This window comes from Hypanus sabinus, chromosome 1, assembly GCF_030144855.1.
Source record: "Hypanus sabinus isolate sHypSab1 chromosome 1, sHypSab1.hap1, whole genome shotgun sequence".
NCBI lineage: Eukaryota > Metazoa > Chordata > Chondrichthyes > Myliobatiformes > Dasyatidae > Hypanus > Hypanus sabinus.
In genome coordinates this window covers 9,351,329-9,376,253 of record NC_082706.1, presented here as the reverse complement: position 1 = coordinate 9,376,253, position 24,925 = coordinate 9,351,329, and the positions used below count along the sequence as shown (strand labels likewise).

The 24,925-nt window shown below is 44.1% G+C and overlaps 1 long non-coding RNA gene across 1 annotated transcript in view; it reads left to right on the top strand.

Annotated features, from left to right (window-relative positions):
- The window catches only part of LOC132391231 (uncharacterized), a 30,364-nt gene extending 6,914 nt beyond the window's left edge, over positions 1 to 23,450 (top strand). Inside the window, exons 2-5 of the long non-coding RNA XR_009511130.1 lie at positions 3,753 to 8,724; positions 11,858 to 11,938; positions 18,148 to 18,258; positions 22,238 to 23,450. This is a non-coding gene — a long non-coding RNA (uncharacterized LOC132391231). The remainder of the gene's footprint in view (positions 1 to 3,752; positions 8,725 to 11,857; positions 11,939 to 18,147; positions 18,259 to 22,237) is intronic.
- The last annotated feature ends 1,475 nt before the right edge of the window (positions 23,451 to 24,925 follow it).

Here is a 24,925-nt window from a genome sequence, read left to right as displayed (position 1 = left end):
GGACTGGGACTTGACTGAGAACTCAGGTCTTGGCTGGGACGCTCTTTGACTAGAACTCGTGCTTGGCTTGACCAGGAACTCAGGCTCGTCATGAGGCATATGAAGACCCTGCTGCCCCCCTCACTGGACCCCCTGCAGTTTGTGTACCGTCCCAACCGCTCAACAGATGATGCCATTGCCACCACCCTCCACCTGGCCCTAACCCACCTGGACAAAAAAGACATATGCATTCAAATGCTGTTCATAGACTTCAGTTCAGCATTCAACACAATCATCCCTCATGATTGGAAAGCTGAGCCTACTGGGCCTGAACACCTCCCTCTGCAACTGGATCCTGGACTTCCTGACTGGGAGACCTCAGTCAGTCAGGATTTGGAGCAGCATCTCCAGCACCATCAGTTTGAGCATGGGGGCCCCACAGGGCTGTGCGCTCAGTCTACTGCTGTTCACTCTGCTGGCCCACGACTGTGCTGCAACACACAGCTCGAACCACATCATCAAGTTCGCCGATGACATGACTGTGGTGAGTCTTATCAGCAAGAACGATCAGTCAGCTTCCAGAGAGGAGGTGCAGCGGCTAACGGACTGGTGCAGAGCCAACAACCTGTCGCTTAATGTGAACAAAACAAAAGAGATCGTTGTTGACTACAGGAGTGCATGGAGCGACCACTCCCCACTGAACATCGACGGCTCCTCGGTAGAGATCGTTAAGAGCACCAAATTTCTTGGTGTTCACCTGGCGGAGAATCTCACCTGGTCCCTCAACACCAGCTCCATAGCAAAGAAAGCCCAACAGCGTCTCTACTTTCTGCGAAGGCTGAGGAAAGTCCATCTCCCAAACCCCATCCTCATCACATTCTACAGGGGTTGTATTGAGAGCATCCTGAGCAGCTGCATCACTGCCTGGTTTGGAAATTGCACCATCTCGGATCGCAAGACCCTGCAGTAGATAGTGAGGTCAGCTGAGAAGATCATCGGGGTCCCTCTTCCTGCCATCATGGACATCTATACTACACTCTGCATCCGCAAAGGAAACAGCATTATGAAGGACCCCGTGCACCCCTCATACAATCTCTTCTCCCTCCTGCCGTCTGGGATAAGGCTCCAAAGTATTTGGGCTCTCACGACCAGACTATGTAACAGTTTCTTCCCCTAAGCTATCAGACTCCTCAATACCCAGAGCCTGGACTGACACCTTGCCCTATTGTCCTGTTTATTATTTATTGTAATGCCTGCACTGTTTTTGTGCACTTTATGCAGTCCAGTGTAGGTCTGTAGTCTAGTGTAGCTTTCTCTGTGTTGTTGTTTTTTTTAACGTAGTTCAGTCTAGTTTTTGTACTGTGTCATGTAACACCATGATCCTAAAAAACGTCTCATTTTTACTATGCACAGTGCCAGCAGTTATGGTCGAAATGACAATAAAAGTGACTTGACTTGACTTGACTTGAGATTCAGACTTGACTAGACTTGGACTTTTCTTGGACACAGAGCCGGGACTCAACCGTGGACACAGGACACAGAGCTGAGACTCTTCTTGGACACAAGACACAGAGCCGGGACTCTCCTTGGACACAGCACACAGAGCCGGGACTCTCCTTGGACACAGGACACAGAGCTGGGACCTTTCCTGGACACAGGACACAGAGTCAGGACTCTCCTTGGACACAGGACACAGAGCTGGGACCTTTCCTGGACACAGGACACAGAGTCAGGACTCTCCTTGGACACAGGGCTTGACCCTTCTTGGATGCCGGACACAGAGCCGGGACCTTTTTTGGCCACTGGACACAGAGCTGGGACCCTTCTTGGTATGAGTTTCTGACGCCGAGCTTCCTGATGTGGGTTTCGGATGCTGAGTTTCCTGGTGCAGGTTTCTGACAGGGATGGTCCAGCAAAGGAATAGCTGTACCCCTGAGCTATTTATGTTGCAAGCCTGAAATGAGGATCAGCTGCCTCAATTAAGGCACCCAATGGAACAAGGGAAAACAGAATCAACCAGAATACGGAATCCACGGACCAGACCGTGAACCGGAATGCGGACCTTACGGACCGTGACAGCTGCTTGTTCTCAATCAGTAACATGTGTGAATCAGGCAGAACAGATACAGACTCCAACAGTCAAAAATCTGCATGTTCCATCCAACCAAAGGACATCTCACAAATAACTTCTTATCTGGAAATGACCTCTAGTCCAGCAGATTACCTGAGGCATCATTATATTGACTTTAAAACACTGATCAAGCCAAGAGACTCTCACAAAATGGAGAATCTCTTCATAAAATGGTAACCTCCATCTCCTCCCTCCTGGCAAGAACAAAGGTAATTGGTCTGTCTGCTTCCACTGCCCTTAATTCATTTGAACTCACTGCTTTGCTGACTGTAGTTCTTTCTGGCCAACAAACCCAATCAAAAGATAATAATAAAGACCAATACCCAGTGCGCAAGAGAAAGAGGGAAAGAACACAAACCATGCAAACAAAAGAAGCGAGCATCAGCATTCTGAATTGGGTTGAGTCCTCAGATCCAAACCCCACAGTAGGCCCAAAGCCTCAGTATATTATCAGGCACAGAGCACAGCAGCCTGGGCAATCTTCATAGCCTCAGCACCATGATGAGAGGAGTGAATATCGCAGAGAGTGAGTGAAATTGGCTCTCAACTCTGATCCCAAGATGCCTGGCCAGTGTGCAAACTGTCCAGACAGCTTAATGTACCTCGCATTAGGACCTGGAAACCACTGCTGCGAAGGGCTCCGGGCCAAGACCATGCCGCCCAACAGCTTGCTCCGGGCTCAGATTTTGCCACTCTCAAACTCTTAAAATCGGCTCGGCAGCCAGACTATCCAACCTCGCACCCAGGCCAGTTGTACAGGCATCAGAACTCCTCCGCCCAACTTCTCCTTTCTGAATGGCGGCTCACTCCGTTTGTGTCAATTCTGCAACACACCAGCACAGCTCATCCCCGAACTTGTTTCGCTTTCACTTGCCACTTCATTGCTAGTGGTGATAATTTACAACAATTTACTACAGAAAAGGTGTTGTTAGTAATGTTTTTAGTCAAATTTCTTGCCTTTTGAACTACCAGTGGAATGTCGCATACGCTCAGTAGTGCCATCTTAACCGGAAAGTTTGCAAACAATATGAAGAGAGGTGAAGGGGCAAATAGTTTTGAGGAAGTAGAGAAGCTGCAGAAGGACTGAGACAGATTAGGAGAATGGGCAAGGAAGTGGCAGATGGAATACAGTGTTAAGAAGTGTATGGTTGTGCACTTTGGTAGAAGAAGTAAAAGGGTAGACTATTTTCTAAATGGAGGAAATACTTGGAACTCCTTGTACAGGATTCCCTAAAGGAAAATTTGCAGGTTGAGTCTGTGGTGAGAAAGGCAAATGTGATGTTAGCATTCATTTTAAGAGGATTAGAATATAAAAGCAAGGAGGTAATGATGAAGCTTTATAAAGCACTGGTGAGGCCTCACTTAGAGTATTGTCAGCAGTTTGGGCCCCATATCTTAGAAAGGATGTGCTGAAACTGGAGAGGGTTCAAAGGAGGTTCACAAAATGATTCCAGGATTGAACGGCGTATCATATGAAGAGCATTTGATGGCTCTGGGCCTGTATTCACTGGAATTCAGAAGAATGAGGGGTGACCTAAGAAGGCAGAACGGAGTGGTGATGACACTAAATGGCGACTCCTTTGCTTGCATGTTCGTAAACAGTTCCATTTCCATCTTTAATATCTTCATTTTTCCCTTTCAGGGTTCTTTTGAAGACCCTGTCCTGGAGTTACACGCTGACTACAGTTCTTTGCGGGAATGGGATCCGCTGTCAGGGTTTCATAAGCAGCCGTCGTTGTTCGGCACACTGAGGGCTCGGCCTAAGAGTCTGGCTCAAATTTGGAAGCCTAGGATCTTGGGGCTCTGGAGATGGGCGGATTGAGGGTCGGTGTCATGACAGGACACCCATGTGTCGTTGGGGGTTTCGGAATATCTGCGGTTGAGTGCCTAGTTTTTAGGGTACAGAGCTAAAAAAAAGCGACGTGGTGGACGTAAACCATCGTAAACCAGCGAGTTGTTATGTCTCCCTGCTCGCTGGGAAAATGGAGACATCTCTTTCTCCTTTATTAAGGAGAGAGAGAACCTGTGGTATGTTGAGTACGAGGTGAAACGCAAAGCCTTTGGGATAACTGCAAGTCAGTGCCTTTGCTGTTGCCTTGTTCACGCTTGAGTGCTCAGTGGTGGGTGCCATGCTTTTTCTTGCCGGTGGGGGTTGTTTGCTGCTGCTTACACATGGGAGAGGGGAGTTGGGGGTTACTTTGGGGTTCTAACATTTGACTGTCATTCATTCTTTAGGACACTCCTCTGTTTTCATGATGGTTTGCGAAGAAAAAGCATTTCAGGATGTATATTGTATACATTCCTCTGACATTAAATGTACCTTTGAAACCATTGAAACTCATCGAAACCTATCTACCTACTGATAGAATTGGTGTGGAGAGGATGTTTCCTACAGTGGGACAGTCTAGGACCAGAGGACACAGCCTCAGAATAGAGGGGTGTCCTGTTAGATTAGAGATGAGAAATTACTTCAGCCAGAGAATGGTCAATCTGTGGAAATCATTGCTACGGGCAGCTGTGGAGGCCAAGACTTTATGTATATTTAAGGCAAATGTTGATAGATTCTAGACTGGTCAGGGCAGGAAGGGAAATGGGGAGAAGGCAGGAGATTGGGGCTGAGAGGAAGAATGGATCTGCTATGATGGAGCGGTAGAGCAGACTCGATGAGTCAAATGGCCTAATTCTGCTTCTATATCTTATGATCTCATAACTAGGGAGAGGGCAGGACCACTCAGGATAAAGAGGGGAACATTTGTTTGGATCCTGAGAATGTGAGCAAAGTAATCAGAGTACTTTGCTTCAGTACTTACCAAGGAAAAGGGTATGGAGAACCAGAGCTGAGTGCATAAATACATTAGGGCATTTAGAGCTCAAGGAGGAGGAACTGTTGGGCCTCCTAATGAGTATAAAGTTGGATAAGTCCCAAGGACCCAATAGGATTTACCCCAATTTATTGAAGGAGGCAGGAGACGAGATTGCTGGCGCCTCATGTCCTCTGTAGTGCGGGTAAGGTCCTGCAGGACTGACGAGTGGCTAAGACTGTACCTCTATGTAAGAAGGGAAAATCCTGTGAACTATAGACCAGTGAGTCTCACGTCAGTTGCAGGACATTTGCTTAAGAATATTCTTAGAGATAGAATATATGAGCATTTGGAAACCCATGGCCTAATTATGGAGAGTCAGCATGCCTTTGTGAGGGGCAGGTCATATCTTACTAACTTCATTGAGTTTTTTCTTAAGGTGACAAGAGAGATTGATGAAGGCAGGGCAATGGACGTTGTCTACATTACTTAGTTAGGCATTTGACAAAGTGCCTCATGGGTGACTAATCCAGAAGATGAAGATGCAGTGAATTAGCTCTTTAGATTCAGAACTGGTTTGCATGTAGAAGATGGGAGAAGTTGAGGGGACTTATTTGAGCTGGAGGTCTGTGATTAGTGGAGTTCTACATGGATTCGACTAATGTAGATGGATGCGTTAGTAAGTAAGCAGATAATACCAAGATTGGTGGAGTTGTGGATGGTGTAGAATCCGGGCATAGAATAGAGCATGACAGATTTGTTGCAGATATGGGCAAAGAAATGGCAGATAGAGTTTAACCCAGATAAATGTGAGGTGATCCACCTTGGTAGGGCAAATGGAAGGAGACAGTACACAGTTATGGTCAAGATTCTTAACAGAGTTACTGATCAGAGAGATCCGTAGATCCAAGTTCAACGCTCCTTAAGGTCGATAAGGTGGTTAAGAAGGCTGATGGAATTATTTTATTAGTCGAGGCATTTTATTAGTGCTTAGGCCACATCGGGAGTATTGCAGACAGTTCTGGTTACAGCACTATAGGAAGGACATTGAGGTTTTGGAGGGGGTACAGAAGAGGTTTACCAGGAGGCTGTCTGGTTTAAAGGGCATGTGCTATTATGAGAGGCTGGATAAATTTGTGTCATTTTCTCTGGAGCTCAGGCTTAATTAAGGGAGATCTCATAGAAGTCTATAAGATTATGAGAGGCAAAGATAGTGTAGACCGGGACTATCTATTTCCCAGGGCTGAAATGTCTAATACCAGATGGCATTGAATGTGAGAGGGCATAGGTTCAAAGAAGATGTGAGGGGTAAGTTTTTTACTCACAGAGTGGTGGATGTCTGGAATGTGCTGCCTGGTGTGGTGGAAGAGACGAATATATTACAGGCTTTTAAAAGACATTTGGATGCGCATATGAACGTAAGGAAGATGGAGGGACATGAACATTGTGTAGGTAAGAGGAATTAGTGTTTGGGTATTTCTGAATTGCTTTTTAGTTGGTTCAGCACAATGCTGTGGGCCGAATGGCCTGCTCCTATGCTGTGCAGTTCTATATAAAACTTACTTCCCCGTATTCTTCGATCCAGCAATTCCTCCTGCCTCACCGAACTAGAAATGTATTGCTCCAGAAAATTATCCTGTACACTCTGTGCTTAGTGATATTAATCTTCTAGTTTATAACACAGGCTTTTATTTCTCCAAAGCAACCACTACATAGTTTTCACAAATATCTGTAATCTCTTTGAATGCTGTTCCTTCTGTCCTACTCATCCATCCATAGAAATACATGGCATAAGTAGGCCTTTTGGCCCATTGAGCTTGTGCTATCCATCAACCAATCATATCAACTAATTCTACTCTTGTTTTTTATTCTCAGCACTCCATCATCAATTCCCTCAGATTTCTACCATTCAGCTACACGTTAGGGTTAATATAACTTAACAACCTGCACACCTTGGGATGTAGGAGGAAGCCGGTGGGCGGTGGGGGAACCAGAGACCTTGGTGCCTCACCTACTCTTGGGGTTCTTGCAGGTAGAGTGATAAAAGACCAGTAGCCCATTCCTAGAATGAGAGGCTTGTTGAGAAGGAAGGGGGAAAGTTGGGCCTCCGGAGCTTAGAAATACAGATCGAAAGGTCTTTGGAAAGATAATGCTGGGAAGAGTTCAATCAATGGTGGAGTCTCTACCACAAAACCAAAATGAAGAGTTTCTTCCCTCCTTCCTCTAAAGTTGTGAATCTTGAGTTTTCTCTATGCCAATGAGCTTCAAAGACAGAGTCATTCAGAACTCAGCTGTTTTCTTAGATTACAGGGCATTAAGATATAGCAAGTAAATCAAGGAGAGTCTGAGATTGTCAGTTGACATCTTACTGTTCAATCTCACAGGTCTGCCTCTCCATCTCCTCTTGTTTTCTGATCAATATTACCTCAAAATATCCTGCAGCCGCTGCACTCGAGGAGCTGAAATATGATCTCACCACTTCTCATGAGGAAGTGGCTTGAATCTACTGAACAAGTAGTTCATTGCCATGGTAAAGCAGAACTGGAAGTTCACCGTGTGTTTCTAAATACAAGTATAGAACTATAAGGAGAAATATACAATTTCCATCAGACCAGATTGACTTGCTTCTGTACCTTCTGTACTTACACAATTAAAGGCTTGATATGCTGTAACAGGTAGCTAGCCTCCTGACTCACCAAAATATCTCTGCACAGCCCAAGTCAGGAGTTTGATGGAATTCTTGCCTCTTTAATCCCAACAATATTCAGCCTATTTGTAGATTGCTGGGATTGTGCGTTAACAAGGAGTGAAGCTAAAGATCAGCAGATTCAGATTCTGAGGGATATGGGTGGGTGGCTAAATTGTTGAGATGGAAATCATGAAAGTATTGAATGCTGAGGTAAACATGGACCCAATATTTCCTCCTTCAGTTATAGTCTTATAAAAGGAACTAAAAATGGATCTAATTGTTGGATATTCCTGGGAAGAAAGTGGGGAAAAAAGGAACGATGGTGGAATTTGTGAATGAGAAGTGATAGGTATTATGACTTAATGGTTTCATTCAGTTCCACAATATTGGGGCAGCACAGTAGCATAGCAGTCATCATAATACTTTACAGTGCCAGCTGTAAGTTCAAGATTTGCTATCTGTAAGGAGCTTCGTGCATTCTCTCCACCGCACCACGGGTTTCCTTCAGTTTCCATTTCAAGTTAAGATTAGTAAATTATGAGCATGCTATGTTGGCACTGGAGATATGGCAACACTTGCAGCCTGCCTCCAGTCCAGTCTGAACACAAACAATGCATTTCACTGTATTTCCATTAAAGTGTGACGTTCACACCATCAGGCTGGAGGTTATCCAAACAGATTGGGGTGTCGCTGCTGCGTCATAGGAGGAGACCCTGGCCTGATACATTGGAATGGGAAGTCAAATTGAACAAACTCAATGAGTGAGCCTCCACAACTCCAAACTCAAGAATTCCAAAAGTTCACCACACAGTAGTTTTTTTTTTCCTAACTTTCTAAATCCCCACAGTAGGATCACCAGTGCAAGTGAAATTTTTATAGTTGGATTTCTCCATTATTGCAGTTATACATTATAAAGATCAATGTTGCCCTGATAAAATCTGTAGCCTATCTAATACAAATCCCTCCACAATCCAGAACTTTTGTATGAACAGCGGGATATCATATCCTGTGATGCATGTGACAGCATTGCGCAACATCTCAGACAGGCTCAGAAGAGTGGTTCAGAAGTGAAGACACTGCTGGAGAAAGGTTGCAACTCCTTGTCTGGAACCCAACGTTCTCTGGTGAGTTAATGGGGATGTGAAAGTGTACGTTTGGACTCCAACAGCAATGATGCCAGAAATTCATCTTCACTCAGAATTTCACTAAAATAATTTGTTTTTAAAGGTGTCCAGCAAACGTTCAAACACCTCCAGATTCTGCCCTTCCAGGGTGACTGGTGGAGATGCTGGGTTTGGTTGATGCGTGTGCGACACTCATGTTAAGAGTGAGTCAGCACATTGAAATGTCTGGTTACATTTTCCCAAAATATATTTGTTCAGCAAGAAGTCATGGATGGAAGATCCATCCCAGCTTCTCCAAGGCTCTCACAAGCCAGTCTTCTGATGCTTTAGATATCAAGACAAAACTGATAACTCGGAAAATAGAAAAGGCTTTCAAATTTGACAACGTCCCAGTGGTAGAACTGAAAGTCTGCTAACTTGAATAGTCGCATCTCTGGCCCCATTTCCATATTCAACTACTAAACTACTAATATGCACAATTGCCTAGGAAGTCCTTTTAATAAAAAGGCAAGAAAATCCAATCTAATCACTGCCTAGTAGGTTCACTCTGAGTTCTCCACAGAGTCTCAGAAGGAGAATTCAACAGCATTTTTCAGCAAACCGGACTCACCAACATTCAGATTGGGTTTCACAAGGACTTCACAAGCCAATACTGAGCTTGTCCAGAGAGCTGAATTCGAAACAATCTTCCATTGTAATGCCACAAGACATCGCAAAATGAGGCCATGCAGTCTGTTGGGTCTACTTTGACAATTTCCTGGCGTGACTGTGACTGGCAGGATGATCTCTCCTGGCTTGTGAATTGATGTAGTGGGGATTGGAAAAGCCAGCAAAGGAGTATCAGTAATTCCCAAACCTTCCCTGCGGTCTCCATACAGGAGCCTGCTGGTCAGAAGGATACTTGCTGCAGGATGGACAATGTTTAAATACATGTGGAACTGCCAAAGCTAATGAAGCAGTCTGTGCAGGAGATCTCCACAATCTATAAAATGCAATTCAGTTACGCACCCTGGCTACTCTGACAGTGCCACCCAAACCTGCATCTCCACTGACCTAGGCCAAGGTGCCTGAGAACGTCTGGCTTGGAAATACTGCCAGTCCTTCATTGTTAGTGTCTTTGAACACCCTGCCCAACTACATTGTGGGAGTACTGACCTAAAATAAAACCAGCCATGATCAAATAGACTTGATTGGCTGAATGACCTAATTCTGTTCTGGTCTTACGGTCTTGCCAGAGGAACGTTAGCACTTAAAAGAAGGGACAAGCAGTAAGTGTTAACCTTGCATCCACTCCCTGATTACAGAAAATATTTGTGCAACAGAGTGAAATGACTGTTAAAATTGAGAAGAAATCAAAAGTAGGTAGGAAGTCTCAAAGTGAAGTCTGGGCCCAGAGTGAATTGTTAGGCAGCATGTTCTAGGCCCTGAGCCTTTTGCTGCAGTGGTACCTGGGTCCTAATGTGAGGTATGATCTGCTGGCCCAGGTAAACTGGAAAGACAGGGTGTCAGAATTGGAGGGAGAGCCAATTTTGCTCATTCTTCTGTGATGTTCACTCCTCTCTCCATGGCGCTGAGGATATGAGACTGCCCTGGCTGCTGTGTTTCATGAAGATTTGTCCCGCTAATATGATGAACTGAGACTGAGGCTTTGGGCCTAGTCCGGGCTGCTCCAAGGATTTGGATCTAAGGACTCAACTTGATTCGAAATGTTCTTGCTCGCTCCTATTGTTTGCATGAATTGTTTTTTTTTCCTTTCTCTATGCATCGGGTGTTGGTCTTTTTTTTAATTGGGTTATTTCAGGTATTTTGCTTTGTGCCTGTTTGTAACCAGACAAATCTCGAGGTTGTATAATTTTTACATTCTTTGATAATAAATGTACTTTGAAACTTCTTTATAGGAAGGATGTGGACCTTTGGAGAGCGGAGAGGGTGCAGAAAGGATTTACCAGGATGATGCCTGGACCAGAGGAAATGTCATATGAGGATAGGTTGGGTGAGCTAGGGTTTTTCTCTTTGGAGTGAAGGAGGATGAGAGGTGACTTGCTAGAGGTGTGGAAGATGGTGAGAGGTACACATCAAGTGTATTGCAAGAGACTTTTTCCTAGGGTGTAAAAAGCTAATACAAGGAGGCATAATTTTAAGCAGATTAGAGGAAAATATAGGAGAGGTAACATCTATATTTTTTTACACAGAGAGTGGTGAGTGCATGGATTGCTCTGCCAGAAGTACTGGCAGTGGCAAGTACATTAGGGGCATTTAAGAAACTCAGGTAAGGAGCCATTTGGGATGTCAGAGCAGATGCGGGTTCGGAGATGCAGACCTGGCTGCAGAGCATTTTACTGCCTGCTACTCCAAGGCATCGAAGTTGGTGCGCAAAGGTGGCATGCGGTATAACGGTAGGAGATTGTCTCGGATATTTCACTCTCTATTGAGCAATGATAATGTAGGCTGCCACAGCCTTTTACCCTTGTCTGGTGGCGTGACAGGCGACATGGGAGCTGTGCAGCCTCCATGTAGTGAGGACTAAGCCTCAATGATCAGGCTTGCCTGCTGCTGCTGGACCAGGTGAGAAGACGTGTGAGTGTTGTAGTGTGGCATCCGAGCTTGGCTGGGGACTGGCCTCTCCCGTTAGTGCCACTCTCCTGTGTTCGAGCAATGGAGTAACAGGCTGGACTCCGTGCGTTTGTGGACTGCTGGGAGACTGTACCATCTGAGTCTTGGGCTATCTATATTATCTTTAATGAATATGCTTTTTTGCTTGCTATTTTGTGTGTTTGCACCTTGGCCTCAGAGGAACATTGTCTCATTCAGCTGTATCTATGTTTGTTTGAATGATAACTAGAGATGATTTGATTTGATTTTGATTAGGACCTCTAGATAGGCACATGAATGATAAAAAAATGATTATGTCGGAGGTAAAGGTTAGATTGATCTTAGAGTAGGTTAAAAGATCGGCACAACAATGTGGGCTGAAGTGTTCTATGTAATACTTCCCCATGCTCATCTGTAACTGTCTCATTTTGCTTTCTGGTAGTTGGTGTACACTGTACTGATGGTAAGAACAATGTACAGCAGAATTTGTTACTTCTACCTGGATGGAACTGATTTTCTTTGTTTGCTTTGGTCTTCTCAGTGTGAAAACTTCGTTCAATCTTACAAAAAAGAGCTTAGCAAATTGCTTCAAAAGTCCCAGGAGGAAAAGGACATTTGTCGGGTAAGTTTAAATGATATCCTTCAGGTATTCTCCACGTTTGCAAAGAGGGATATTTTGTAATTACTGTTCAGATATTTCTTTATGGAAATGTTTAGTTGAAATAATGACTGCTTGCATTCACCATTATGAATCGTGAGACTGGTAGGTGATAATATGGAGGGAGCACAGGGGTCTTTGCTGCATGACAAGTTATGTGAGCTGCTGATCCTGTCTGCTGTGGCTCACACTAATTTGGGCTGTTTAAAATATCGCAGATAGTTAATGTTATTATTCCACGAGGATGTATCCCCCTTATTTTACAAAATGCCTTTGGAATTACAAATGGGCATGATTGATCCATTTGGAAAGCTAAAAAATCTGCAGATACTGGATCTCTGCACAACTGCAAAACGTTAGAAAAGCTCAGCAGGAGGAGAGGTAATATCTGGGGTCAGTGACCTTTAATCAGAAATGGGTAACTATTGTGGCTGAAGTTGGAGAGAACAAAGAACTACTGTAATAGTGGGAGCCAAGTGAGTCATGCAAGTAGTTAATAGGCTGAATTTCATGAAGCGAGTCCACAGCCACGAAGACGGTCGCGGCTTATCCAGGAGCCCATTAGTTGCAGGCCACTGCCTCAGTTCGGCACAGAGATGAGTAAGCTTCATAGAGCAGCGAGCTGAACACCAGCCCATAGGTTGCCTCCCGCCCCAACACCCTCACCATTTCAATTCAGCCCGGCGCTAAAATTGGCCAAACTTCAGTCTTTCCTCACTCTTGAATCGGGTCCCAGTCACTTCAGTACACTCTCAGGCCCAGAGCATGCTGCCTTAAGCTGGCCCATACCTGACCTTTTCAATTCTGCCTGGCACTTAAATCGGTTAGACCTCGGCTTGTTCCTCATTCTCGGGCCAAGGCCCTGCTGACTCAACTCTGCCTTGCCTATGTTCTGCTTTTTCAAATCAGCTCCAAGTCCGTCCAAGTATTGGCTCATTCCCTGCCTTTGGGCCTGGGTCCCCCTGTCTCAATTCAGCCCATACATGCCATGCTGCAACTGTCCAGCAGCTTCGAGAATTCAGTTCACACCTCAAAAATGCCCAGTTGTACAGGCAGTTCAAAAGCTCAGCTCTGAAACGTAAGTTATAAGCTATTGATTGCAGTGATCATTTGAGAAAAAGTGTAGTTAATAATATAGTTAATAGTGTAGTTAATAAAATGTAGTTAATAGTTGTGTTTGATGTCAGCAAATTGTTGCTGTACTTCACCAACGCCATCTTAAACTGGAACACGGCTACCTCAACTGCATCTCCTCCCATCTTGCTTCCCTCTGATGGCTCCATTCACCTGTTCTTAACCAAGGAAACTTACCCACCCGTGCTTCCATATCCACAGCTTCCTTCCCCTAGGGTCAACTACATCTGTTCCATTTCCTCCTTTTGTGCTTTTACACCCTCTCCCCTCCCCACACCAAAAATGGTTTCCCTGTCCACTTTGCAATGGTTTCCTGGTAATTTCCATTACCTCGGATGTCATGTTATCAAGAGACATCACCTTCCCATCCAGCATTCCAAAGGGATCATTCCTAACATAGTGGTTTATTCATCCACCTCCTGTCCTATTCACACCATTTTCCCTACAGCTGCAGGAAAAGTAACCCCTATCCATCTACTTCCTTCCTCACCAAAGGCCCCAGACATTCCATCCACAAGGGAGTGATTCCCATTTCCTTCCCCCAGACTTTGCTCATTGGGTGCTCACATTGTGGTTTCCTGTATATTGAAGAAAGCAAAGATGAATTGGCTGACCACTTCAGAGAACACGTCTGAGACGTCTGTAAGGACATCCTGAATTTCTGGCTGATTATTGCTTTAATTCTCCATCCTGCTCCAACTCTGAACTCTCTGACTTTGCCTTCATTTCTCCAATGTAACCCAACATAATCTTGGGGAAAAGAACCTTATTTTCCCATAGCTGTGCTACAGTCATCAGGGCTGAATATTGAATTCAACAATTTCAGGTAGCCAGCCAATATAGTTTGTGTCAAGACTGGCCAGTTGTGATGCGGCTTCATCAAATATAACATTTAATTCAAATTTCAAAGTAAGTGTATTATCATTGTGCAAATGTTAGAATGTACTCGCAAACACGAGAAGGGCTGCAAATGCTAAAAATTCAAAGCAACACACACAAAGTGCTGGAGGAACTCAGCAGGTCAGGCAGCACCTATGGAAAAGAATAAAGAGTCGATGTTTACTCTTTTCCATAGATGCTGAATTCCTCCAGCATTTTGTGAGTATTACCTTGATTCATTTTCTGACAGGCATTTACAGAAAAAAAAAGACATAATCAAATTTTACAAAAAGCTATCCATAAACAAAGGCCAGCTATAAACCAATAAGTAAAAGAAGATAAACTATGCAAATAAAATTATAAAGAGCCCTTGAAAGTTATAGAATCAGTTAGGAGCAGTAGAGAATTTCTCACATTGATTTCTATCTTATGTCTAGATGGCCCATTATAGGAAGGATGTAGAAGCTTCAGAGAGGGTACAGAGATTTACCAAGACATTGCCCAGATTAGAGAGCAGGCCTTATGAGAATATGTTGAGCTAGCTAGGGATTTTCTCTTTGGAGAGGAGGATGAGAGGTGAAATGATAAGATGCATAGATTTAGTGGACAACCAGACTTTCCGAGGTGGTGGTGGGGGGGGTAGTTGGGAATAAGCTAATATAAAGGAATCAGAATCAGGTTTTTTACCAACAGCATGTGTCATGAAATTTGTTAACTTAGCAGCGGCTGTTCAATGCAATACATAATGTAGAAGAAGAAAAATAATAATAATACTTAATATAAAGTAAATCAATTATGGTATACATATATTGAATAGATTAAAAATTGTGCAAAAACAGAAATAGTATTTATTTTTAAAAGTAAGGTAGTGTTCATAGGTTCAATGTCCATTTAGGGATCGGATGGCAGAGGGGAAGAAGCTGTTCCTGAATCACTGAGTGTTTGCCTTCAGGCTTCTATCTCTCCTACCTGATAGTAACAGTGAGAAAAGGGCACGCCCTGGCTACTGGAAGACCTTAATAATGGACGCTGCCTTTCTGAGACACCGTTCCTTGAAGATGCCCTGGGTGCTTTGTAGGCTGGTACCCAAGATATAGCTGACTAAATTTACATCCCTCTGCAGCTTCTTTTGGTCCTGTGCTGTAGCCCCCCCCCCCACCCCACCCCCCATACCAGACAGTGATGCAGCCAGTCAGAATGTTCTCCACGGTACATCTGTAGAAGTTTTTGAGTGCATTTGTTGATGTACTAAATCTCTTCAGACTTCTAATGAAGTATAGTTGCTGTCTTGCCTTCTTTATAACTGCATCGATATGTCGGGACCACGTTAGATCCTCAGGAATCTTGACACCCAAGAACTTGAAACTGCTCACTCTCTCCACTTCTGATCCCTCTATGAGGATTGGTCTGTGTTCCTTCATCTTACACTTCCTGAAGTCCACAATCGGCTCTTTTGTCTTACTGACATTGAGTGCCAGGTTGTTGCTGTGATACCACTCCACTGGTTGGCATATCTCCATCCTGTACACCCTCTCGTCACCACCTGAGATTCTACCAACAATGGGTGTATTTATGTTATTATATTACATTATTTATATAAATTCAGCAAATTTATAGATGGTATTTGAGCTATGCCTAGCCACACAGTCATGTGTATATAAAGAATAGAGCAGTGGGCTAAGCACACACCAGAGGCCCAGGTTCTGTAACTTCTCAATCAAGATTGTGGGAATGATGGTATTAAATGCTGAGCTATAGTCAATGAACAGCACACTGACATAGGTAGTTGTGTTGTCCAGGTGGTCTAAAGCCGTGTGCAGAGCCATTGAGATTGCATCTGCCATTGACCTATTGTGGCAATAGGCAAGTTGCAGTGGGTCCAGGTCCTTGCTGAGGCAGGAGTTCAGTCCAGTCATAACCAACCTCTCAAAAGTATTTCATCACTGTATATGTGAGTGCTACTGGGTGATAGTCATTAAGGCCGCTCACATTATTCTTCTTAAGCACTGGTAAAATTGTTTCCTTTTGAAGCAAGTGGGAACTTCTGCCCAGAGCAGTGAGAGGTTTAACTTTAAGGTTTAAGGAGGAAAGTATAGGAGGTGAATTATTTTAACAATATTGAGTGCATGGAACACAATGCCTGGGGTTCTGCTAGAAGCAGATTAATTTGGGACATTTAAGATGGATGATGGAAAAATTGAATGCTGTATGGGGAAGGAATGGTTAGATTGATTTTGTCATAATTAAAAGGGTCAGCACAACATGATAAGCCGAAGGACCTGTACTGTTTTAAGTTCCAATGTTCCAAATCTTATTGTCCCAGCACATACTTTTGTCTGCCATTCCCTTTATTTACCTCAGTTCACATCTACAAACAGGTGAGCGACAATCAACAAACTGTGTCCACGGTCATTCTGCTCTCTACCCTTTGTTCTCTCAATAGGTTCAATAGGTACATTTATGTCAGAGAAATGTATTCAATATACATCCTGAAATTCTTCTTCTTTGCGAACGTCCACGAAAACAGAGGAGTTCCTCAAAGAATGAATGACTGTTAAATATTAGAACCCCAAACGCCCCTGAGCCCAACACCAAGCACTCAAGCATGCAGCAAAGCATCAATAAAGACACAGACTTGCAGTACCCCAAAGACAACTCATTTTCCTGGTAATTTGATCTCTCTCTCTCTCCCTCTCTCCCTCGCCCTCTCCCTCTCTCCCCCTCTCCCCCCTCCCTCCCTCTGTCTCTCTCTCTACCCCTCCCTCTCCCCCTCCCTCTCCCCCTCCCTCTCTCTCCCCCTCCCTCTCTCTCTCTCCTTCTCCCTCTCTCTCTGTCCCTCTCTCCCTCTCCCCCCTCTCTCTCTCCCCCTCCCTCTCTCTCTCCCTCCATCTCTCTCTCTCTCTCCCCCCTCCCTCTCCCCCTCCCTCTCTCTCCCCCTCCCTCTCTCTCTCTCCTTCTCCCTCTCTCTCTGTCCCTCTCTCCCTCTCCCCCCTCTCTCTCTCCCCCTCCCTCTCTCTCTCCCCCTCCCTCTCTCTCTCCCTCCATCTCTCTCTCTCTCTCTCCCCTCCCTCTCCCTCCCCCTCTCCCTCCTCCTCCTCTCCTCTTCTTCCTCTCTCTCTCTCTTCCCCCCCCCCTCCAATAAGGGAAAAAGACAGGCTCACCTTTCAGGCCATTTCCTTGAGATATTGAAAAGCAGCCAGTTTTAAGCCCTGAGAGCGGGTCCCATTCCCACAGAGAACCAAAGTCAGAGAGTAACTCCGGGCCAGAGTCTTCAGAAGAACCTTGAAAAGGGAAAAGAGAGATATCAAAGATATAAATGTTTCTGAAGATGCAAACAGAGGAGTCGCCACTTAGCGCCATCTTGACTTCACTCCATTATTTTCCCAGTTGTTCTCTAATTAAATTACACTTGCTTCCAAACCTTTACTAGTTTCGGCGAAAAGTAATTTTAATCAACCTGAAGTGATAGTTTTGTTTATTTCTTCAGCTGCTGAATATTTCCAGCATGATCTTTTGGAGTTGTACAAACCCATAATGGTTCAAAATAATTTTAACTAGTGTAATGTTGCACATTTAGAACCATAGAATACTACAGCACAGTACAGGCCCTTCAGCCCTCCATGTTGTGCCAACCCATATAATCCTTTAAAAAAAGTACTAAACCCACACTACCCCATAACCCTCTAATTTTCTTTTATCCATGTGCCTGTCCAAGAGGCTCTTAAATACCCCTCACACAAGATGCTGGTGGAACTCAGCAGGCCAGGCAGCATCTATAAGGAGAAGCACTGTTGACGTTTCAGGCCGAGACCCTTCGTCAGGACTAGGGTCTCGGCCCGAAATGTCGACAGTGCTTCTTCTTATAGATGCTGTCTGGCCTGCTGTGTTCCACCAGAATTTTGTGTGTGTTGTTGTTTGAATTTCCAGCATCTGCAGATTCCCTGCTCTTTAAATACCCCTAATGTTTTAGCCTCCACCACCATCCCTGGCAAGTCATTCCAGGCACTCAGAACCCTCTGTGTAAAAAAAACTTATCCCTGAAGTCTCCCCTAAACTTCCCTCCCTTAATTTTGTACATATGCCCTCTGGTGTTTGCTATTGGTGCCCTGGGAAACAGGTACTGACTATCCACCCTATCTATGCCTCTGATTTACTGATAGGAACTGGACCTCTGTGTAAGGAAACAGACTGAACGACTGCTTGGAGAGAATGAATGTACTTGGGGACCAGCACAGTGGTGTAAGGACCGAAAAACAGCTGACAAGTGTCATGTAAGTAAACGTCATTTTTTGATGTGATACAGGAATAGTCTTAGCAGCCAGAGATACAAAAGAAGACAGTGGGTGACAAACAGATCTGATTGTTTATTTTTCCTCCTGGAGTATTGCACTGAACCAACAAAACTGGGATCCGAGAGCCTGCCTTTCACACTGTGGTCGCATCCAACTTAAAGACCTTAATATAATTTATACCAATATCAGGGGGGCTGCACTAGAGCCACCATGACTACAACAGGAACAAGGTATTCTGCAACGGTTATTTAGTGATAAAGCACAGAGTAGGCCCTTCCAGGCACCGGCCCCGCAACCCCACGATCCCAATTAACCCTAACCTAGTTACAGGACAATTTTTGAATGACCAATTAACCTACCTGCTATGTCTTTGGAATGTGGGAGGAAACCGGAGCAACGAGGGAAACCCCACATATTTCATGGGGAGGACATACAGAGACAGGACAGCTCTGGAAATGAACTTTGGAATGCATCGAGCTGTAATAGTGTCATGCTTACCACTATACTATCGTGACATCAGATAGATAATGTATTATTTACTCTTTTCCAATGAAGCCCAATGCAATCTCAGGGAACAGAACCTCATTCTTCCACAAGTGTGTTACAGCTATCAGGAACAAAGATCAAGGAACGACTGCGCAGGCGCATGGATGCCAGTGAGTTAGACCAGCAGGAACAGTTTTAAAATAAGACAGCTTTATAGAGCGGGAGACAGAGTAGAGGGAGTCAGAACAGGAGGGCTTTGGCATTAATGGGGCTTCAGCGATAACAGGTTGAGGCAAGGTAAGTTACTTGTGAAGAATAGGAATAGAAAGTATGTCTGTGAGGCCGGTGTTCTGTACTGGGATGTGTTCAGATGTGGGATGTCCGGGAGACTGCCAGCATCCTGGACGGCAAGACCTGTGCCAGGTGCGTCGAGCAGCAGCTCCTTAGGGACCGTGTTAGGGAACTGGAGATGCAGCTCCATGACCTTCGTCTGATCAGGGAAAGTGAGGAGGTAATAGGAGCTATGGGCAAGTAGTCACACCGGGGCCTTAGGAAACCGATAAGAGGGTAACAGTCAGGAGAGGGAAGGGCAAGAGTCATATACTAGAGAGTACCCCTGTGGCTGTCCCCCTTTACAATAAGTACTCCTGGACTTCCCACATCTGACCTGGGGGAAGCAGCAGTGGCTGAGACTCTGGCACAGAGTCTGGCCCTGTGGCTCAGAAAGGTAGGGAAAGGAAGATTATGGCAGAAGTGATAGGGGACTCTATAGTTAGGGGGTCAGTCAGGCAATTCTGTGGACGCAGGAAAGAAACACGGATGGTAGATTGCCTCCCAGGTGCCAAGGTCCAGGATGTTTCTGATCATGTCCACGATATCCTGAAGTGGGAAGGTGAACAGCCAGAGATCGTGGTACATGTTGGTACCAACAACATAGGTAGGAAAAGGGAGGAGATCCTGAAAACAGACTACAGGGAGTTAGGAAGGAAGTTGAGAAGCAGGACCTCAAAGGTAGTAATTTTGGGATTATTGCCTGTGCCATGTGACAGTGAGTATAGGAATAGACTGAAGTGGAGGATAAATGCGTGGCTCAGGGATTGGAGAAGGGGGCAGGGATTCAGATTTTTTGATCATTGGAACCTCTTTTGGGGCAGGCGTGACCTGTACAGAAAGGACAAGTTGCACTTGAATCTGAGGGGGCTAATATCCTGGCAGGGAGGATTGCTTAAGCTATTGGGGAGAGTTTAAACTAGAATCGCTGGGGGGTGGGAACAGAACTGAAGAGATGGAGGAAGGGGTGGTTTGCTCACAAATAGAGAAAGCTTGTAGACAGTGTGAGAGGGAGGATAGGCAGGTGATAGAGAAGGGATTCGCTCAGACTGATGGTTTGAGATGTGTCTATTTTAATGCAAGGAGTATCATGGACAAAGCGGATGAGCTTAGAGCATGGATCAATACTTGGAGCTGTGATGTTGTGGCCATTACCGAGACTTGGATGGCTCAGGGGCAGGAATGGCTACTTAAGAGTTCAAGGCTTTAGATGTTTCAGAAAGGACAGGGAGGAAGGCAAAAGAGGTGAGGGCAGGGTATTGTTGATCAGAGATAGTGTTACGGTGGCAGAAAAGGAGGAAGTCATGGAGGGATTGTCTACAGAGTCTCTATGGGTGGAAGTTAGGGACAGGAAGGGGTCAATATCTCCACTGGGTGTTTTTTTATAGACCACCCAATAGTAACAGGGACATCAAGGAGCAGATAGGGAGACAGATTTTGGAAAGATGCAATAATAACCAGGTTGTCATGGTAGGAGATTTTAATTTCCCCAGTATTGATTGGCATTTCCCTAGAGCAAGGGGTTTAGATGGGGTGGAGTTTGTTAGGTGTGTTTAGGAAGGTTTTCTGACACAATATGTAGATAAGCCTACAAGAGGAGAGGTTGTACTTGATCTCCTTTACCATAGCATTGGAGAGGAACAGGAACAGACAGGTTTAATTGGAGTAAGGGAAAATATGAAGCTATTTGGCAGGAACTTGGAAACCTAAATTGGGAACAAATTTTCTCAGAGAAATGTACGGCAAAAATGTGGCAAATGTTCGGGGGATATTTGTGTGGTGTTCTGCATTGGTACATTCCAATGAGACTGGGAAAGGATGGTGAGGCACAGGAACCATGGTGTACAAAGGCTGCTGAAAATCTAGTCAAGAAGAAAAGAAAAGCTTATGAAAGGTTCAAGAAACTAGGTAATGATATGAATCTAGAAGATTATAAGGCTAGCAGGAAGGAGTTTAAGAATGGAATTAGGAGGGCCAGAAGGGGCCATGAGAAGGCCTTGGCAGACAGGATTAAGGAAAACCCCAAGGCATACTACAAGTATGTGAAGAGCAAGAGGATAAGTTGTGAGAAAATAGGCCCAATCAAGTGTGACAGTGGAAAAGTGTGTATGGAGCCAGAGGAAATTGTGGAGGTACTTAATGAATATTTTGCTTCAGTATTCACTACAGAAAAGGATCTTGGTGATTGTAGGGATGACTTACAGTGGAATGAAAAGGTTGAGCTTATAGACATTAAGAAAAAGGATGTGCTGGAGCTTTTGGAAAGCATCAAGTTGGATAAGTCACTGTGATCCTTCCTTGGGTAGGGAAACTGAACCTGTATGTAATTCAAATGCAGTCTCACCAGGGATCTAAATAATTAGAGGAAGACATCTCTATACTTGTACTCTGACTTTTTTTTCGCTGTGGGCTAAAGTAACATTTATCTTAATTACTCGGTATGCCCTCACGTTAACTTCTTGTGTTCTTTCACAAAAGAAAAGTTAGGAGGGGTAGTAGGACACTCCATTTCTCAAGCCTGCCCCACCGTTCACTATGATATATGCCCGCCTCAACTCCTTTTCTGTGCCATTTTCTTGATCTTTCAGATACACCTTGCAGTTATCTCTCTACTTAAAAAAACACATTTCCATATGCAGCCAAAATGGTGACAAGACACAGTAGCATAGCAGTTATCCTAATGCTACTACAGTGCCAGTGACCCAGATTCAATTTCACCATTGTCTACAAGGAGCTTGTACATTCTCTTCATGACTGCGTGAGTTTACTCCAGGTGTTCTGGTTTCCCCACATTCCAAAGACCTGCTGGTTACTAGATTAATTGGGCGTATGGGTGCAATTGGACAGCATGGGCTCATTGGGCTGGAAGGGTCTGCTACCATGCCGTATCACTAAATAAAATTAACAAACATAGAAACATAGAAAACCTACAGCAGAATAAAGACCCTTCGGCCCACAATGCTGTGCTGAACATGTACTTAATTCAGAAATTACCTAGGGTTACCCATAACAGGTTATAATCAATCTAGAGGAACTTAAGAAAAATGTAAGCAATTTTAAAGATCAGGTGCTTGTAAAATGAAAGAGTATTGTGAATTTGATAATACAAAAATATCTTATTTCTATTTGGATTTTTTTTTAGGCTGTTGATTACTGTAAGAAACACCGCTGGAAACAGGGCTAATTTCATATCACTGGTGGAAGGCAACAGAAATTGAATACTTAAAAAAATGCAAAGGCTCTTCCTTTAGTACCAGTTAAATGATGATTCTGCTTGTGTGTTTGCATGTTTCCTTTAAGCAATTTTGTGTTGCTGTAGCTTGTGCATTCAATGCAATCTCTTTTATTGTGAGATGTTACAGAGACGAGATTATTGGTAATCCTTTACTTCCATCGAATCAACATTGCCAGATGCTATATACGCAGAGTTTCAATGACAAATATTGATTGGGGTTTTGATTTCATCAACTGTAAAAATTCAGCAGACTAAAGTGCTTTAAAATCATGTTCTGTTTCTTAAATAAGCTTTTAGAGTTGTGGTTCATTCTCGTACCCTTCAATATCTGGCTGCTGAACCTGCCTCAAGTAGTCAGTCATACAAGGCTCAACACTTCCCTGCTGTAGAAGGCATCATAAACAAATCAACTTGAGAACACAGCCTTTCCTACCCAAACAAAACATGACACCACAGCAGATATATCAACACAGCCCTGTGGTCAGCCCTTCCATCATTTGAGGTTCCTATATGCAAACATTTTCCTCAAAGTGGAGTCCAGTGACCCAGAGGGACAAAATTGGTACTCTGGAAGATCACAATGGTAATCCATGTGTGGAGCCAAAACAGATGGAGGAGATCTTAAATGCATTTTTTGCATCTGTACTTACTCAGGGGATGAATACAGAGGCAAAGCAACATCAACTTTATGGACCCTGTACAGATTACAGAGGAGGAGGTGTTTGCTACCCTGAGGCAAATCAGGGTAGATAAATCCCCAGGGCCTGACAAGATGCTCCTTCAGACCCTACGGGAGGCAATTGCGGAAATTGCCAGAGCCCTTGCAGAGATATTTTAAAAAGGGAACATGAGGAGAAACTTCTTCACTCAGAGGGTTGTGCGAGTGTGGAATGAGCTGCCAGCACAAGTGGTGCATGCAAGCTCAGTTTCAATGTTTAAGTGAAGTTTGGATGGGTACATGGATAGTAGGGCTATGGAGGGCTTTGGTCCCGGTACAGGATGGAAGTAGGCAGTTTAAGTGGTTTCAGCATGAACTAGTTGGGCCAAAGGGCCTGTTTCTGTTCTGTACTTCTCGATGATTTGATGTCAAAACACAATGCCATAGCAAAATGTCAACACAACCCAACAGTCCGCTTCTTCCTCATTTGACTTTCCTATAAGGAATCCATCTTCCCCGCTATAGAATGCTGGCCAGTGACCCAGATTTTAACCTAAACCTCCGACCGTTTGGAGGTTACATGTTCCTGCTGTGACCATGTGGCTTTTGCTCAGGTGCTGTTAGTTTCCTTCCACATCCCACAGATGTTCAGGTTTGTAGGTTGAAGTCCCCAGTAAACTGTCCCTAGTAGAATCTGAGGAGAATAACAACAGGATTGTGTAGGGTTCATGCAAAGATGTACTCTATAGTTGAGACAGACTTGGGATGTCAATGGCCTGCTGCCTTGTTCTGTGTGACTGTGCAACTCTGAACTATAAAACTATAAATTTAATTAGTTTTCCATTATCCAAAGTGCGCCAGGGTAAGGGTATGCACAAAACAAACAGTTCCCTGAGGACCAAATCCTGATCAAATAAGATTGTCGATCACCACCATCCGGGCTTGTACATTTGTTAGACACAAAGTAAAAGCTATATCTGCAGAAAGCAAGGAATTGGAACTAGCAATAGAGAAGTAGATTAAAAATATATATATATAATAATGCCAAATGCTTAAAAATATACACACATATGGCATTACTCTTCAGGTGGCTAAGGCTTGTTCAGTTATATCAACAACGCAGCATTCATACTGACACCAATTGCTCAATGCTTAAACAATTCTGAAAATTTTATTTACCCTGGTTGACAGAAATGAGCTGAAAGGTAGGAAGCAGACAGGGAAATATTTCAGTGATAATTTTTACTCTTGCTCTATTTTATAAAAATTATTTCAACCAATCCAAAAAACACCCCAAATCCCAGCAGAGGTGGGAAATCACTTTGCATCAATGACAAATCAGTTCAATCCATATCTGCCGAACACTGGGATATAGTCAGAGTTTGGTTCAGCTATTGCCAACAGCTTCCAGATCTGCTCATGTCAAGGCTGCGATAATCATGTGTCAGCTGATTCTCCCTGTAATTTCTGTTTTTTTAATGTATCACACTGTGCTGCTGCCACAAAGCAACAAATTTCATGACATATGTCAGTGATAATAATTCTGATTCTGATCGTGAACTATGCACCTGAGCAGCAGCATCATGCTTTTCCACCCCAATGATTTGTTTGTTTTCAGGTTTATGCAAGGAACCAGGTAAATCACAAGACTATAAGAAATAGGATCTGTATCAGGCCAATTGGCCCATCGAATCTGCTGTGCCATTTCATCATGGCTGATCCATTCTTCCTCAGCCTCAATCTCCTGCCTTCCCCACTTACCCCTTCCTGCCCTGACTAATCAAGAATCTATCAACCTCTGCCTTAAATATACTTAAAAGACTTGGCCTCCATAGCTGACAGTGGCAATGAATTCCAGAGATTCACCTCTGTCTGGCTAATGTAGTTACTTTTCACCTCCGTTCTATTCCTTGTCCTCTGGTCCTAGGCTTTACCAC